Source organism: Octopus sinensis, unplaced genomic scaffold (genome assembly GCF_006345805.1).
Source record: "Octopus sinensis unplaced genomic scaffold, ASM634580v1 Contig18497, whole genome shotgun sequence".
Lineage (NCBI taxonomy): Eukaryota > Metazoa > Mollusca > Cephalopoda > Octopoda > Octopodidae > Octopus > Octopus sinensis.
The window spans coordinates 1,222-20,000 of record NW_021835889.1 but is presented as its reverse complement, the minus strand read 5'-3'; the positions used below and the strand labels follow the sequence as shown (position 1 = coordinate 20,000).

Below are 18,779 nucleotides of genomic sequence, written 5' to 3'. Positions count from 1 at the left end.
GGGGATTTATTTTTTTTTGTAGCATTATTATTGTATGGCAGTGTAGATGTCTCTTTGATCTCTGTTGTCGTTGGTTACCAGATGGGAAAAACAAGGTATGCAGTGTATGCCTATGACCCTTGACCCTTTCAGTTAATTCCGGGGGATGTTCGGGGAGTAGGAGAAAAAAATAACGACATTTGACTCTTCTGCAGAAGTATGAATAAACATTGGTTTTTTTTATTTGTTCCCTGATAAACATATACGTACAAAATTCGTATGTTTGTGTGGATGTGGGTGTGGGTGTGTGCACATAGTTATGTCGTACGCATGCACAAATGTCTGCATGCATGTATACGTGTGCATGTGAATTTTTACAATTTCTGAAAAAATTAATTTTAAAAGAAAGAAGAAAAAAATGATTTTAAAAAATGCCGGTCAAGAATGATTTTTTTATGTGCCTTCATGTATATACATATATACATACTATTTTTTAATAGTACTATTTCTACTACTATTGCTATTATTATTATTATCATTATTATTATTATTATTATTATTATTATTATTACTATTATTATTATTATTATTTATTAATTAATATTTGTAAACTGACAATAAAAATATTCAACTAAAAATTTTTTGCTTGAATGCTGTATAGACACACACAGGCACACATGTACTATTTATATATTTTGTATACTATGGCTGTTCTATGCACATATACATACATATATATGTTTATTCATGTGTATGTGTACATGTATGTATATATGCGTATGTGTGTGTATGTATACACATAATGTCATAAACTGAAGCATCGTGAGATACATACAGGAGTACGTGTACGTGTTGATTAAAAGCCTGAAATTTAATTAGAATATTTAGTCAGAATTACTATGATATAAACACTAACTAATGCATCTTGCTTTACTATGCTTTGTCTTCCTGCACAATCTGTTGTTTGGAGCCACCGTTTCCTGTCACTCCTTTTGTTTGCTTTAAATTAACTGCAAGTCTTATTCTCTTGGGAGACAACAAAGTACAGCCATCCAAAGCATGTGTATGTTTGAAAGTGTTGCGTGTGTGGGACAACATCACAATAACTGTGATTATCTCTCCCTCTGAAACCTCGCTCATATATCCGAATGGAACGGTCAAAAAGATAGAAATAATGGCCAATTTCATTTATGGAAGCCAGAAAGAGAATGATGTCTTTCAAACATAGAATTTGTCTACATAATCCCGTGAAAAAAATATAAACAGGTAAATTGTTTCTCCTCCAAAGTTAAGCTTAAAAATTATGTGATTTTTTTTTTTGTGTATGTATGTATGTATATATATATGTTTATATATATATAAACAAACAAACAGGTATAATATGCTTAACTTTTGAAGTTTCTCAGATGTGGATTCCCCCCCCCCCTCTTTTTTTTATTAAATCAATCAATTTGTAAATTGAAATGTGTGAGGATCTGGAACAAGTGGTAATTTTTTTTTAAATCCACATTGACATAATGTGTGTATATAAGTGTGTGTGTGTATGTATGTACATATATATATATACATATATATTATATATTGTATATATATATATATGTATGTATATATATATATATATATGTATATGTATATATATATAGTATGTATATATGTATATATATATGTATATATGTATATATATGTGTGTAATATATATATGTATATATATATATATGTATATATATATATGTGTGTATATATATATATGTATATATTATATATGTGTGTATTATATATATGTTATATATATGTGTGTTATATATATATGTATATATATATAGTGTTGACAAGCATGAGTGGACATGAAGCAAAGGAGCTTGATTGTATTTGTGAGTGTATATATATATATATATATATCGTTTCTCTGTTTGTTTTTTTCGTTGTTCAAAAAAAGTTTGTTTTCTATGTTTCTGTTTTTTATGTTCTCATTTTTTATTCTGTCCATGTTTTTTGACGTCCTGTACCCATATATGCATGTATATATATATATACATATATATGTAGTTATGTATATATATGCATATATTTATATATTATTTATATTATTATGTGATCGAACGCCACGCATCCTTTTCCAATTAAGTTTTATCTTAATAATTATGATGCGCACTCTTCTTCTTTACTATCTCTTCTCTGTCTATCTAGCTCCATCTCTTGTTCTTATTTCTTGTTCTGTTTTTCTCTACCACCCTTTCCCTATTCTTCTCCTCTCCCCTTTACCGTTCTCTCTCTCTCTCTCTTCCTCCTTGACTCTCTCGTTGCTCACACGTGACCAACGGCCATTCTTTCTTCCACTTTCTTCCTAAAGACCAGATGTGCTTTTACCTGTCTCTTCTCAAAGCTCGTTTTTCCAGTGTTCACCACTTTACATCGTCTTGACTCAACAGCCCTCACTGTTTGTTTTTACTGTTTTGTTCTCACTGTCCTGTTTTTGTTACCACTTTCACCCTCCACAAAAAGTCCCAAATTTTATTTAATTTGCTTTGCGGGAAGGACTGTTTTAACGAAGTCGTGTCTTGTCCCTACCTTCAAAACGCGGAGTAGGTAAAACAGGGAACAACTGATGAAGGGAATGTTCTGTATGTTGCCTGTCTCGTTTCTGTGTGTCTGCTTTTTTGTTGTTCAAAAAAAAGCTTGTTTTCTGTTTTTGTTTTTTATGTTCTCATTTCTCATTTTGTCTACGTTTTTTTTCATTTCCTGTACCCATATATGCATGTATATATACATATATATGTCAGTACGTACATATATGTATGTATACATGCATATATTTATATATCATTTAGATATATATATATATGCAGTAGGAGCATTGATATTCCTGTTTGTAAACTATGTAACCAGGATACTATATGTTGATATGTATATATGCATGGCAGGTGTGGATATTTTATGTATATAAAGGACAAATTCCTCCCATCTCCATGGAAACAAAAATAAAATATATAAATGAAAAATGAAAAGAAAAATTAAATGAAATCTTTATCTTTGCCCAATATTTGCCAAAATCTCTCTATTTTATTTTTCTTTTTCCAATACCCGAACCTCTCCACCAACCACCTTCATCTGAAGATATTTTCAATGATAAATCCTCCTTGCCCCAACCTACATTCATCTCATTCTTCTCTACTTTTTCTTTCTCTTTAAGCTTCAATCACAAAAGCTATCAGAGAAACTTATTATTTAACTGTATTTTAATTTTTTTTTTTTTTTTGATGTTATTTCATTTTGAATTAACTTCCTGCTCATCACTTTATTATTAATTATTATTATTATTATTATTATTATTATCATCATCGCACCCTCACAGAATTCTCCCGAAATTCAGATGATTGTAGAGTTGATATATATACACTCATTGTCTGGTATTCAGAGGAAAACACAAGAAAGAAGAAAAATATTCCTTATGTATATATATATGTATATATATATATATATATATATACTGATTGAATAAATGTATAATATATGTATATATATGTGTATTGTCTGTCTATCGAAAAGAAAGATAAAGACAAATAATGATTCAGAAGAAACAAAGAATCAAAGAAAAGAAAGAAAACAATAGAAAAAGTTCAGAAGAAAAATATATTTGGGGAAAAATAGTAAAGGAACTTCCTATTTTCAGAAAAGCTATCATGAATATTTACATTTGGCTATATTTTGGCGCTTTAAACACAATAATCAAATATTAGCCAGTCAAAAGAACTTTGATTTAAAATTGGGTTTTTCTTCTTTCTTTTTTTTTTCTTAAATAAAAAAAAAGTCTTTTTTTAAAAAAAAAAAATCTTTTTATCACAAGTTATGGTTAGTTTCATAATTAATAATTAACATTTGATGACACTACTGGAATTTAATGAAGAAGTGTTAATATTCCAGTATTCCAGAAGCTGGTCCCTGTGTTTAAGAGCAGATGCTAGATGCAGTTGTTAAAATGCATAGGATACCACTTTTATATATGTATATATATGAATATATATATATATATTCATATGTGTGTTCATTTGTTTTGTTTTTTTTTTTTATTCGTTTTTGTTTGTTCTTCATGTTTGAATTATTTTATGAAAGTACTTATAATAAATAATGCTTCTTTAAGTTACTTCTCTATTTTCTCCACCAAAATAATGGAATTAATCAACTTTCTAACTCACACACACACACACACACACACACACACCTATACACTTATAGTCCATTTGGGATAATACATCAAGACGTCAAGTATTGTAGTTAGTTAATGATAAGCAATCATCAGGCAAGACTCAACCGGTTACTAAAATATCCGTGTCTTATATATGTTGTGAGTATGTGGAACTTCATGTATTGTTGCATCTTGAGTTGAAAAGAAAAGGTTGTAAGGGGCATAAAACATTACATGTTAATACTGTATGGGAGTTATTTCCTTTGGTTGGTTAAGAATATAGTTGAAAGTCTTTAACCCTTTTGTTACCAACCCAGCCAAAACCGGCTCTGGCTCTGTAGTATGAATGTCTTGTTTTCATAAGTTTTTCATTAAAATATACCACCAAACCTTAGTCGCAATTTATATTCCTAACACTATCTTAATGATAACTAAGTTATTTTACTAAATTCTTTATTTAGTATATTTAAGATAATTGAAAGAAACACAGAGCATCTCAAAATAAATACAGTAATGAAAGGGTTAAAATATATAATAGAGAAACAATTCTTAACCCTTTTGATACTAACCTGGCTGAAACTGGCTCTGAGTACAAATGTCTTGTTTTCATAAGTTTTGAATTAAAATCTTCCACCAAACCTTAGTCGCAATTTATGTTCCTAACACTAGCTTAATGATAACTAAGTTATTTTACTAAATTCTTTGTTATATTTAAGATAATTGAAAGAAACACAGAGCATCTCAAAATAAATACAGTAACAAAAGGGTTAAAATATATAATAGAGAAACAATTCTTAATCCTTTTGATACTAACCTGGCTGAAACTGGCTCTGAGTACAAATGTCTTGTTTTCATAAGTTTTGAATTAAAATCTTCCACTAAACCTTAGTCGCAATTTATATTCCTAACACTATCTTAATGATAACTAGTTAATTTACTAAGTTCTTTGTTATATTTAAAAGTAATTGAAAGAAACACAGAGCATCTCAAAATAAATACAGTAACAAAAGGGTTAAGAATATAGACAAGATAAAGAACAAAAAAGATACATAAAGTATAAGTGGAACTAATTGGGATCTAACCGTATGAAATAAAATATGGGAAGTCAAAATTGAAAATGTAACATTTCTAACTTTTTAACTTTGTATATTTATTCCATACCATCTTATTTCTCCATCCTACATTCATATTTTATATACATATTATCTTTTTTATTTTTTTTACTTGTTTTTGTCATTGGGCTGTGGCCATACTTGGGCATCACCTTGAATTTTAGTTAAGCAAATCACCCCCCAGTAATTATGATTGTTTTCTAAGCCTGGTACTTATTGTAGCAGTCATTTTTGGTGAACTGCTCAGTTGCAGAAACATAAACGCACCAGCGCTGGTTATCAAGAATTGGTGGGACACAAACACACACACACACACACACTTGATAGGCTTCTTTCAGTTTCCGCTTACCAAATCTGCTCACAAAGTTTTAGTTTTGCAATAGGTTATGCCCTGGAAACTTTCTTAACTTAAGATACCAGAAACTCTCACACTGACAATATACTTGCATATGTATGTATGTATGTATGTATATGTATTGTATATATAGATAGATACTGGTTGAGTTCTGTCACTTGGTATTTTATCTACCATGAAACTTGAAGTCACAAAGCATTATCACTAATGAACTCTATTAATTACAAATAATATATATATATATATATATAATATATATATACTTTACTATTTTATTGAATGCTCTTTTTTTTGTTTCTGTACACACCTCTTATTTTAATGTATATGTGTATGTGTGTGTGTGTGTATATATATATACACACACACGCACACACACACGCATACACACATATATACATATACACAAAACCATCCTTGACAATCTTTGAACTCCTCTAGTTAATGAAAACAAAAAAAATTAAAATTAAAGAAAAAAAAACAATATGAAACAAAATAATATTTTTGGATATTTGACATCTAAAACTGTATTATTCCTGTTTTAAGGATCAGTTCTGAACAAAAACAATGGAAGAGAAAAAAAAACTACCGTAACAGTGTGCTATTGGCACTCTTCTACCAAAATCCATATTAGTTAATTTTTTTATATATTCTCCCATTCCTTTCTTTGTCTAAAAAGTAATATTTTATTTCAGTTTAATAGTTCCATATGTATTGGAACTCTTAACTTCATTTCCAGTGGAAAAGGTTATCATTATTATTTTTTTTTGTTATTGTTTTTACTTTTTGTTATTGTTTTTTCTCTCTCTCTCTCTCTCTCTCTCTCTCTCTTCTTGAAATAATAAAAAAAAAATGAAGAGCATAAATAAATTTCTATGTTTCTCATTTTTGTAAGAATGAAACTGTACTGAAGGAAGCTTTTTGAAGCACTCTTAGTAAATATCTTTATCACGAAAACTTGAAATAATTTGCCAAAGCTTATAAGGAACATGTTATAGTAAAAAGAAAAAAAAAAACAAACAAACAAAAAAAAACATTATTCTTCTTTATTATTATTTTGTTTAAAACAAATATTTTCAATTTCAAACATGCTATCTTGTTGAGAAAGATAAATCTATAAAATGCGATGCGACCTCATCAGGAAACTGTTCTTTGTTGGTTATCAGTTAATTAATTTATACTATTTTTAACCTTAACACCTTGTTTCAGCTAAATTCTCATTTTTAAAGCAAAGGAAAAGAAAGCATCCTCACTAATTACTTAATAACTGAGCATTCCTTGTGTGTGTGTGTGTTTCAATATATATTTGCATGCACATGCACACTGAAAAAGAAGAGTGTTGGTGACAAACACCCCTAGGGTACACCTGAGATGATACTGTTAGTTGCAGATACCAAGTTTTGTGCATGATGCAGAGGATCAGAGAAACAAGATCCATGAAGCTGAAAGATTGAGTAATTTGCTAGGGGTTTTCTCATTCTATATATATTTAGGCATACGAATGGCTGTGTGGTAAGTAGCTTGCTTACGAACCACATGGTTCTGGGTTCAGTCCTACTGCGTGGCACGTTGGGCAAGTGTCTTTTACTATAGCCTCGGGCCGACCAAAGCCTTGTGAGTGGATTTGGTAGACGGAAACTGAAAGAAGCCCGTCATATATATATATATATATATGTATGTGTGTGTATATGTCTGTGTGTCTGTGTCTGTCACCCCAACATCGCTTGACAACCGATGCTGGTGTGTTTACATCCCCATAACTTAGCGGTTCAGCAAAAGAGACCGATAGAATAAGTACTAGGCATCCAAAGAATAAGTCCTGGGGTTGATCTGCTCGACTAAAGGTGGTGCTCCAGCATGGCCACAGTCAAATAACTGAAACAAAAAAAGAGTAAAGAGAGTATATATATATAGAGAGAGAGAGAGAGAGCGAGCAACATAAATGTCAAATGACAAGAGTGAGTGCTCAACACTGCATTGGTGGATAAAATTTCTTTATTTGTGTATAATAAGGCTACCATTGGTCTTATGTTAAGAAGGAGGAATGGCATTTTTCACTTATTGGATTATGACCATGTTGGGGTACTAACTTGAAAGGTTTTAATTGATCAAATTGACCCTAGAACTTAAGTCTGGTACTTATTCTGTTGATCTCGTTTGCTGAATAGCTAAGTTATGGGGATTTAAAGAAACGGACATCACTTGTTAAGCAGTAATGAGGAGGACAAGATAAAACTCACCCAACACACACACATATATATATATTCAAGGGATTTCCTCACAGTTTCTATCTACCGAATTCACCAAACAGGGCTTGGTGAGTCTGTGGCTATAGATGAAGACGCTTGCCCGTGGTGCCATGCCATGAGACTGAACCCAACACTTCATGGTTGCAAAGAGACCATCTTAAGCACATAACCATGCCTGCGCCTACAAGATCAGACTGAAGCCTGGTGCAACCTTCTGGCTCACCAGTCCTCAGTCAAACCATCCAACCCATGCCGGCATGGAGAGCGGTCATTAAATGACAATGATAATGATGATGATGTATGTCTATATAAAGAAATTAAATTGACAAGTGAATAAGAAAATTATCTCATGAACTCAATTAGCTTAAAGTCGTTTCTGCTGTAAGATGCAATGCACTCATAGTTGAGAGCTTGTGTATCACCCTACAGCTTCAATTATGAGTGCATTGCATCTTATAGCAGAAACGACTGTAAGCCAATTGAGTTCATAGCGTAATTTCTTATTACTTTCTCATTTTAATTTCCTATTATTCCTCTGTACTCAACTGATGCTTTATTGTGAAGCATGTTTATACTGAGTTCTAACCCCACATTATTAGTATCACTATGGTGTTTCTTACGTGCCACCGACACGGAGGCCAGATAGCCGCTCTGGCAGCGATCATGCTCGGATGGTGCTCTTAATATCCTACTAGCACAGGGCTCGGGTGCCAGTAAGGCGATGCTGGTAACAATCATGCTCGAATGGTGCCTTTTAAGTGCCACTGGCACGGACGCCGGTTAGCCGCTCTGTCAATGATCACACTCGTATGGTGCTCTTTGCATCCTGCTAGCACGGACGCCAGTCATCGAATTTGATCTTGATTTTTTATATAAAATTAAAAAATAGGAAAAAAAAAGAAGAATTTATCAAGTAGTTAGTGTGAAAAACCTCATAAGGGAAAAATCCATCAATTATTCCTCTTAAATATATCTATTTATATTAAGGGCATTACTCGCGTTCGATACAATGTGTTTTATTATGGTAGTTTTGACTTTATGAGTCCCTCCTAGTGTGAGGCTTTTATGTATAGTAATGCCCTTAATATAAATAAATAAATATATATATATATATATATATATATATGAATGTATGTATGTGTATATATTATCAATTAGTTGTCTATAGTCAAAGAAAAAGCACACACACACACTACCAGAAGAATTAAGAAGTTATACTTTTGTTGCTGAGCAGTCTGCTCCTGATGTAGCATATAACCAGTTTGGCTATTGGCAACTCCTCAAACATTTATATATATATATATGTGGGTGTGAGTAATGTAATGACCAAGCAATTACTAGTGACAAATGCTAAACTACTATGATATTTTTTTTTTCAGGATAAAGCTGCATGCACACACACATGCACACATCAGACTCACTCTCTTATGCCGACAATAATATTATTAGCAGCAAGATAAAATCAAGATAGTTGAGGTTGTATAAATAAGCAAAAGACTGCCAAATTTGGCTGAAGGGATTCCTAGACTCCATATTACCATCTCATCTACTATATAGCCCAGGATGTACAACATACTAGATGCGAGACCTGAATCATAGCTTCCATCACAGTATGATGGTATGTTGCTACCTATACCTATTTCTTTACTTACCCACAAGGGGCTAAACACAGAGAGGACAAACAAGGACAGACAAATGGATTAAGTCGATTATAATGACCCCAGTGCGTAACTGGTACTTAATTTATCGACCCTGAAAGATGAATGGCAAAGTCGACCTTGACGGAATTTGAACTCAGAACGTAGCATGCTAACGATTCTGCCAGCTTGCTGCCTTGTTGCTACCTATACCAGTTTCTCCCACCAACTTTTAAGATGTGCAAATAAAGATCACTTAATTTTTCCATGCATCATTTAGATGAGATGTGAACCTACCATTAACAACAAACACACTTACACACACACATACATATGAGTTCATGTGCATTGTACATGCTTTTCTTGAATTCATATGCTCTTTACAGATCTTGTTTTCCATCACATCATTTAACACCCTTTTTTATGAAAGGTTTGACAGAAACTTCTGAGTCAAAGGGCTGCACTAAGCTCTAATGTCTGATTTGGAATGGATTCTACAGCTGGATGCCCTTCCCAATGCCATTTACTACTTTTTTTTTTTTTATTCAGAGGAGTGGCTGTGTGGTAAGTAGCTTGCTTACCAACCACATGGTTCCGGGTTCATTCCCACTGCATGGAACCTTGGGCAAGTGTCTTCTACTATAGCCTCGGGCCGACCAAAGCCTTGTGAGTGGATTTGGTAGACGGAAACTAAAAAAAACCCGGCGTATGTATGTATATATATATATATGCATGTGTGTATATGTATGTGTGTCTGTTTGTCTCCCCGACATCACTTGACAACCGATGGTGGTGTGTTTACATCCCCGTAACTTAGCGGTTCGGCAAAAGAAACCAACAGAATAAGTACTAGGCTTACAAAGAGTAAGTCCTGGGGTCAATTTGCTCGACTAAAGGCAGTGCTCCAGCATGGCCACAGTCAAATGACTGAAACAAGTAAAAGAGAGAGTAAAGAGTATATTTTTCATAAATCATCACCACTCACCTACGCTTTTTTGTCATCAATTACAAACACCAAATCTGTCATTCACAGCTCAATGAAAATAAATTCATTCTTGTATTAGAACAACTTGTGATACATTTGTTGACATTTGCAGAGCTTGGTTAAGCTACAATAAAGGCGGCGAGCTGGCAGAAACGTTAGCACACCGGCCGAAATGCTTAGCAGTATTTCGTCTGCCGCTATGTTCTGAGTTCAAATTCCGCCAAGGTCGACTTTGCCTTTCATCCTTTCGGGTTCGATAAATTAAGTACCAGTTACACACTGGGGTCGATATAATTGACTTAATCCGTTTGTCTGTCCTTGTTTGTCCCCTCTTGTGTTTAGCCCCTTGTGGGTAGTAAAGAAATAGGTTTTAGCTACAATTAAATAAATGACGTCACATGAAGCAGCATTGATTAATATGAATCTGTATAAAGTCGTAGTTGACATGATTGAGTGTATGTTAACATGATAAGACCTTTCACTGTGGAAGCAGATGCAGACACCTATATATAAAGATAGATATACTTCCATATATCTTGGATTCAGTCTCACTATATGTCATCTTGAGTGAGTTTTATCCGTCGTGAGTGAATTTGGTGGAATGAAACCAAAAGAAGCCTGTTGTATGTATGTGTGTAGCTCTCTGTCTTAACATTTACTTGTATACAACAGTGACCCTCATACAAGTGGTCTCATTTCATCATAAGCGGAAAGTGTAACCTCTCGAAAGAGCTGTTCTTCACTCCTGCTCCAGAGCGTCGGCTGCGGGGTCATTCCGAAAAGCTCTACCTGCGACGATTTCATCTCAATCGAAGGAGAGGAGCTTTCTCAGTCCGGGTTGCGGATCCGTGGAACAAGCTGCCAGACGAGATGGTGAGGATGCCGACAACCACTTTGTTCAAAGCCTCCCTGGACCTCAAGTGGCCTGAACTCTTTACATGAACACCACCCTGTACTTAACTCCATGTCCCCCTACATGGCCTTGCTATTTACTTTTGAGCCAAATTAACTAACTAACTAACATTTCTTTACAGTCTTTCATGAAAAGATATCTGATTATGGGGGAAATATTAAGTTGCTTGGAAAAGAGTAAAAGACTGAGGCTGAGATGGTAGCCAAGCCATGCAGACTTGAAGAAAATTGAAATAAAACAACGTTGATGATATTTCATTTTTGGATTTGGTTTGCAAGATTCTTTATGTGAGTTCGTGTGTTGAAGCATATTCTGTTGTGTCTGGAGAGAGTCATTTTCTTTTTGTGCCTTATTATGTAACACACTCACTGGCAAAATTTCCATGTTTTTCTTATTTTTATTAGTCAAAACTATTGAAAAGGTTGCAAGACGCAACGAAAATTTTAGGACAATAAAAATAAGAAAAAAAAAGTGGAAATGTTACCGGTGAGTGTGTTACATTATAAGGCACAAAAAGAAAATGACTCTCTCCAGACACAACAGAATATGCTTCAACACACAAACTCATATAAAGAAGAGAGTCAAAACTATTGAAAAGGTTGCAAGACGCAACAAACATTTTAGGACAATATAAATATGAAAGACGTGGAAATTTTACCGGTGAGTGTGTTACATAATAAGGCACAAAAAGAAAATGACTCTTCCCAGACACAACAGAATATGCTTCAACACACAAACTCATATAAAGAAGAGAGTCAAAACTATTGAAAAGGTTGCAAGACGCAACAAACATTTTAGGACAATATAAATAAGAAAAAAAAAAGTGGAAATTTTACCGGTGAGTGTGTCACATAATAAGGCACAAAAAGAAAATGACTCTCCCCATACACAACAGAATGTTGATGATGTATTATATAAATCCTGTTGTCTGTGCATTTATGATCAGCATTTGCACAGTTTTTACCCCCCTCCCCCCCAACAAATTCCATAGACAAGGTATTGGTGAAACCAAAGGTTGTAAATGAAGATGCCTGATGTACTACTCAATAAGATCCAACTGAGATTGTGTTACAAAGTGAACACATATATACAGCATAGTCTATTTTCATATATGTATATATATGAGTGTTCTGTTCCGAAATCATCTCTAGCAGACTCACATGTGGCGGCTGCTCTTGATTTGCTGCAGCAGACAGGAAAGTTAATGCTGACCTGTGACAAACAGCTGCCAATATATATGTATATATATATATATATATATATATATATATATATAATATATATATATATATACTGTTTACTTACTTGTGTCAATCATTTGACTGTGGCCATGCAGGAGCACCGCCTTTAGTCGAGCAAATCAACCCCAGGACTTATTCTTTGTAAGCCCAGTACTTATTCTATAGGTCTCTTTTGCTGAACCACTAAGTTACGGGGACGTAAACACACCAGCATCAGTTGTCAAGTGATGTTGGGGGGAGGGAACAAACAGACACACACATACATATATATGATGGGCTTCTTTCAGTTTCCACCTACCAAATCCACACAAGGTTTTGGTGGGCCCAAGGCTATATTAGAAGACACTTGCCCAAGGTGCCATGCAATGGGACTGAACTCAGAACCATGTGGTTAGTAATCAAGCTACTTACCACACAGCCACTCCTACGCCTATATATATATATATATATATATATAATAAGTGTGTGTGTGTACTAGTTATGATTATTCATACCATAACTAGTAGTGCTGCTTAGTACAGTGGCCAACTAACTACCAAACAGTGATAATCTACATGAACTCATACAGCACTAGTACTACATCTTAATGTACACCAAATGCATATATATACATATATATATACTCTTTTACTTGTTTCAGTCATTTGACTGTGGCCATGCTGGAGCACCACCTTTAGTCGAGCAAATCGACCCCAAGACTTACTCTTTGTAAGTCCAGTACTTATTCTATCAGTCACTTTTGCCAAACCGCTAAGTGACGGGGGCGTAAACACACTAGCATCGGTTGTCAAGCGATGTTAGGGGGACAAACAGAGACACACAAACACATACACACACACACACACACACACACACACACACACACACACACACACACACATATATATACATACATATATATGACAGGCTTCTTTCAGTTTCCGTCTACCAAATCCACTCACAAGGCATTGGTAGGCCCGGGGCTATAGCAGAAGACACTTGCCCAAGATGCCACACAGTGGGACTGAACCCGGAACCATGTGGTTGGTTAGCAAGCTACTTACCACACAGCCACTCCTGCGCCTATAAATATATATATATATATATATATATATACACACACACACACACACACATGTTGGAAAACAAATGAAAGAATGTGACATTCAATGTGTTTAGTAGGAGTTAGATTTACATTTGATAACAGCTTGACTCAGCACCATATGACTTAATGATCCTTGGATCATGGGACACATCCATCTCGTCAGAAATCAGGAATGTGGTCACACACACATACACTTTTTTTTTTTTTTTTAAGTATTTTGCATCATCTTCAGAAATAACAGCATCATTGGTTACAGATTTCCAATGGATCAATCACTAGTTCAGTGGAATTTGTTAACACGAATTGCAAAGATTGCCTGCAACTCAAATGTCAAACATTCTTATTATAGTTTCAATCACCAAATTCTTATTTCTTTATTGCCCACAAGGGGCTAAACATAGAGGGGACAAACAAGGACAGACAAAAGGATTAAGTCGATTACATCGACCCCAATGCAAAAATGGTACTTATTTAATCGACCCCAAAAGGATGAAAGGCAAAGTCGACCTCGGTGGAATTTGAACTCAATAACGGCAGACGAAATACCACTAAGCATTTCGCCCGGCATACTAACGCTTCTGCCATATCACCGCCTTAAGGTCGATCACCAAATTCTGCTCAAATGTTATTGTGTATGCCAGAAAATACACACCTAACATCCTATGCAAAGAGCTCAAACCGTATTGGGTAGTGAATTTCTCATCCACTGGGCCAAGCTTGCATACATCATCATCGTCGTTTAATGTCCACTTTCCATGCTAGCATGGGTTGGACGTTTGACTGAGGGCTGGCGAACCAGATGTCTGCACCAGGCTTCATTCTTGATCTGGCAGAGTTTCTACAGCTGTCTGCCCTTCCTAACGCCAACCACTCTGAGAGTGTAGTGGGTGCTTTTACCTGCCCCCAGCACGGGGCCAGTCAGGCGGTACTGGCAACGACCTCGCTTGAATCTTCCGTACATATATACATATATATATGAGGATGTACCTAAAACAAACCAGAATTTTGCAATATTATTTTATTTACTTAGTTTTACATGTTGACACTTTTTATCACCTTCAAATATTCTCTATTTGAAGCATTTCATTGTTCCAGGAATGCTTTCCGTTATTTGAAGCAGTGCTGGAACTCCTGTGAAACGATGCCTCCGTTGTTTTTTCTTCACCTCCTCCACAAATTCCGTAGCACCAGCTTTCATCGCCAGCGATGACCTTCAAAAAAAGGTCCAGATCAACTCCCACATTCAGTTGTGACCGCTTTTGATCTTTGAGCAAGCGAGGCACAAATTTTGCTGTGACTTCTTTTATTCACAATTCCTCAGTCGAAATTCATTGGCAGAAGCTTCAAGACACACCAGACATATCAAAAAGTTTGGCAATTGTTCAGAGATGGTCCTCCAATATCAGTTCATGAATTTTCACATTTTCATTCGTCCAGGAGATCGACAGTTGTCCTGAACGAGGTTGGTTTTTCAAGTGACAAGTGACCATTCTTAAAGTATACAAACCCTCGTAGGCTGTTTGAAGCATGACAACTGTTTAGGCTACTCTTTTTTTTCCCCAGCAGAAAACAGAATTTCACAGAAGCACTCTGTTCCTTCATTTCAGCCTTCTCAAAAATCAACGAATGGGTGAAGCACTGCAAAACAAAGACGCACTACGTGGCTGTATGACTTCACCTGATAATGCTGCTCCTGAAGTGGCTTCTCTTGGAAGAAGCCTGAACTGCAATGGTCTTGTACCACAGAGTACATTTCCAATTACTTTTGGGCATCTCCTCACATATGTAAAAGTAAATTAAAACTATACCTATTTCTTTACTACCCACAAGGGGCTAAACACAGAGAAGACAAACAAGGACAGACAAATGGGTTAAGTCGATTATATCAACCCCAGTGCGTAACTGGTACTTATTTAATCGACCCCGAAAGGATGAAAGGCAAAGTCGACCTCACGGAATTTGAACTCAGAACGTAGAGGCAGATGAAATACCGCTAGGTATTTTGGCCAGCGTACTAACGTTTCTGCCAGCTTGCTGCCTTAGTAAATTAAAACTATTCCTATAAATGAAACAAAAGTATGTGTGTGTATATATATATATAATGTATGTGTGTATATGTACAGTAAGCAAAAGAAGAAAGAACAGACAAATGGTATCAATTTAGAGCATGGAATTTATATATCTAAACATAATTGTAGAGAATAGAATGTATCAGAAATAAGAGAGTTTTATTATATGTTTCAAATGTACAGAAAACAAAAGACGAAGCCAAGCAAGGAAACAGCAAGCAGGTATATTAATTTGACGCTCAGGAAGAAGGGAACAGTTTTTAACGTTTTGAGCATACGCTGTTCAACAGAAAGGGTTGAAAGGGGGAAAAAATCAGAGAGAAAAAGATGTCTAGGATTCAACATAATCCCAGCTGTGTGGTTTTAACCCTTTCATTACCAACCCGGCTGAAACCGGCTCTAGCTCTGAGTAAAAATGTCTTCTTTTCATAAGTTTTGAATTAAAATCTTCCACCAAACCTTTGTCACAATTTATGTTCCTATCACTAGCTTAATGATAACTAAGTTATTTTGCTAAATTCTTTGTTATATTTATTGAAAGAAACACAGAGCATCTTAAAATAAATACAGTAACAAAAGGGTTAAAGTACATCTTATTCTAGTACTCCAAAGTTGTATGTAGATGTTATATTTGTGTGAGACATGCATAAGGGCTGAAAAATACTGGAAGATATTTCTTCCAGAGTGATTACATATCAAAACTGGAGATTGGGGAAAAAAAGTATTTTTTATATTATTTATTCAGCATTACATTTGTTTCGTTTGCTAATAGGAGCTACAAAATTGTACATGTAAGATACTTCCTATTAGAAATTCTTCAAAGAATCAATAATTATTTGATTCTTTTTCTAAAGAATGTCTAATAGGAGATATCTTACATTTTTCTCCTACATATACAATCTTGTAACTCCTATTAGCAAACGAAACAAGTGTAATGGTGAATAAATAACACCTAAATCTTCTCTCTATCATCTGTTTTGATATATACACTACCGTCAGAAATTAATTAGCACCCTTGATTTGCTCTTCACTCAAGGTATGTGCTGTCACCTAGTGGCCATATCTCGAACTATTGCTTTGTTGCGAGTTCACTGTTGCGCAGAACGATGACGTAACTTTGTTTGCAGAGCAGTTTGAGAGTCTACAGCCTTATGATGTTGACATAGCAGTGCAACAACAACTTGGAGTGCGGATGCAGACAAATCTTCCTTTGTTTAATAGATATAGGTAGCACCTCGCAAGGACCGAAATCACACCATACTAAGTTTTCTCATCGCGTAAGACGTTTTGAACAGCTCATAGGTTAATTGATTTAACCTATTTAATGTAGAAATTTGAGAAGTGCTAATTAATTTCTGACGCAAGTGTATATGCATACAAATGTGTGTGTATATGTAACTGAAGAAAACTCCGAATGACCCATTCTTGTTTTTTTTTCCTGTCCTGTTTTTGTATTGTCTAACTGTCTGGATGTTTTGTTGTCGCCTGTTGCATTCTTGTTCCATTAGCGGTGTATGTACACTTTTATATCTAAATTCTGTATGACTTCCTTATTCTTTCTTTCAGCCCCTTCACACTTACTTCATTCTTTCCACTTTTCTTTTCCTCACTCCTCCTCTCTCACATTTCTTGGCCTTCCCTTCATTCTCAACTTCCCTCCTCTTTTACCTCACTCTGTCCCTTTTCTTTTTTTTCTCTCTTTCTCTCCCCTCCCTAATTCTTCTATCCCTCTGCTCCTACCTCTCTCCTCTCTTTCCACGTGACCGGTATTCCGCCAAGCCTGACCTTTTTTTCTTGGTTCGACTACCATCTGTGCAACATTTATATTCCTTCCCATGGCTTTCATCTCTTATATCCATGCCATAAGGTTTTACTTCCATACACGCCAGCTTAATTTAATTCGTCCTTAGTCAAGAGACACCTGTTGTCTGCATTTATATTTGTGTACCATTTCTCGTTTTTTTTTTTCGTCCTTGTTTTCGTATACATTCACTTGCTTTCTTCCAAAGAATCTAGTGCTCTTAGCTTAGATTTTCTTGGAGCTGGCCAGATTGAAGCAGTCTTGAGTATAATCAGCTGAAACTGCTGAGAAAATCTGGAACTTGACTGAAGATAGAAAACTCTGAATGACTCATCCTTGTTTTCTCATGTCCCTTTTTTGTATTGTCTAACTTTCTGGATGTTTTGTTGTTGCCTGTTACATTCTTGTCCCATTTTTTGTTTCATATATATATATATATATATATGTATGTATGTATGTATGCATGTATGTATGTGTGTGTGTGTGTATGTATGTACATACGTACGAATGTATGTGTATATACTTCCATGCACACATACATTTTCTATGTTAATACCTTAGTTCAACATTTATTATAACAATATAATCGGGACAATTCACAAGAATAACAAATATTGGTTTTCTGTTCTGTTCTGATGTACCATTCCTTCCATCAACTCTACATCTACCTGTATATTACCATTTTCCTACAAAAAAAGTATATATAATAATAATGTCTGGTGCCACTCCTAAAACAGAATGGTTTCTATGAATAGTTGCACAGTTCAGTTAGAATTTAGGATTTTCCAGATGAAAAAAATATATGAATTCTATATTTCTTTATATTTTCTACAGAAGTTATCATTTTTGAAATAAAAGCATATTTAAATATTATGATAAAAGTTTTTTAAAGTAAATTTCTTGTAAAATTATTAATATAAATCTTCATGTATGTGTGTGGCAGGTGGTGGGTATATATATATTATATATATATATATATATATATATATATATGTATAGTTGAAATTACAGAAAAACAAAATACGAAGACAGGTGTATAAACAACAAGCAGGTATATTGTTGACACTCGGGAAGGTGAGAAAAAGTCTTTTACATTTCGGGGTATGCTCTTCAACAGAAAGGAAAATAAAGAAATAAACAGAGTGAGAATAAAAAAAACTTGTACATTTAGCAG

At 34.5% G+C, this 18,779-nt stretch overlaps 1 long non-coding RNA gene across 1 annotated transcript in view; it reads left to right on the top strand.

Annotated features, from left to right (window-relative positions):
* Positions 1-3,029, top strand: part of LOC118761896 — a 17,749-nt gene extending 14,720 nt beyond the window's left edge. The window contains exon 2 of the long non-coding RNA XR_004997721.1: positions 2,808-3,029. This is a non-coding gene — a long non-coding RNA (uncharacterized LOC118761896). The remainder of the gene's footprint in view (positions 1-2,807) is intronic.
* The last annotated feature ends 15,750 nt before the right edge of the window (positions 3,030-18,779 follow it).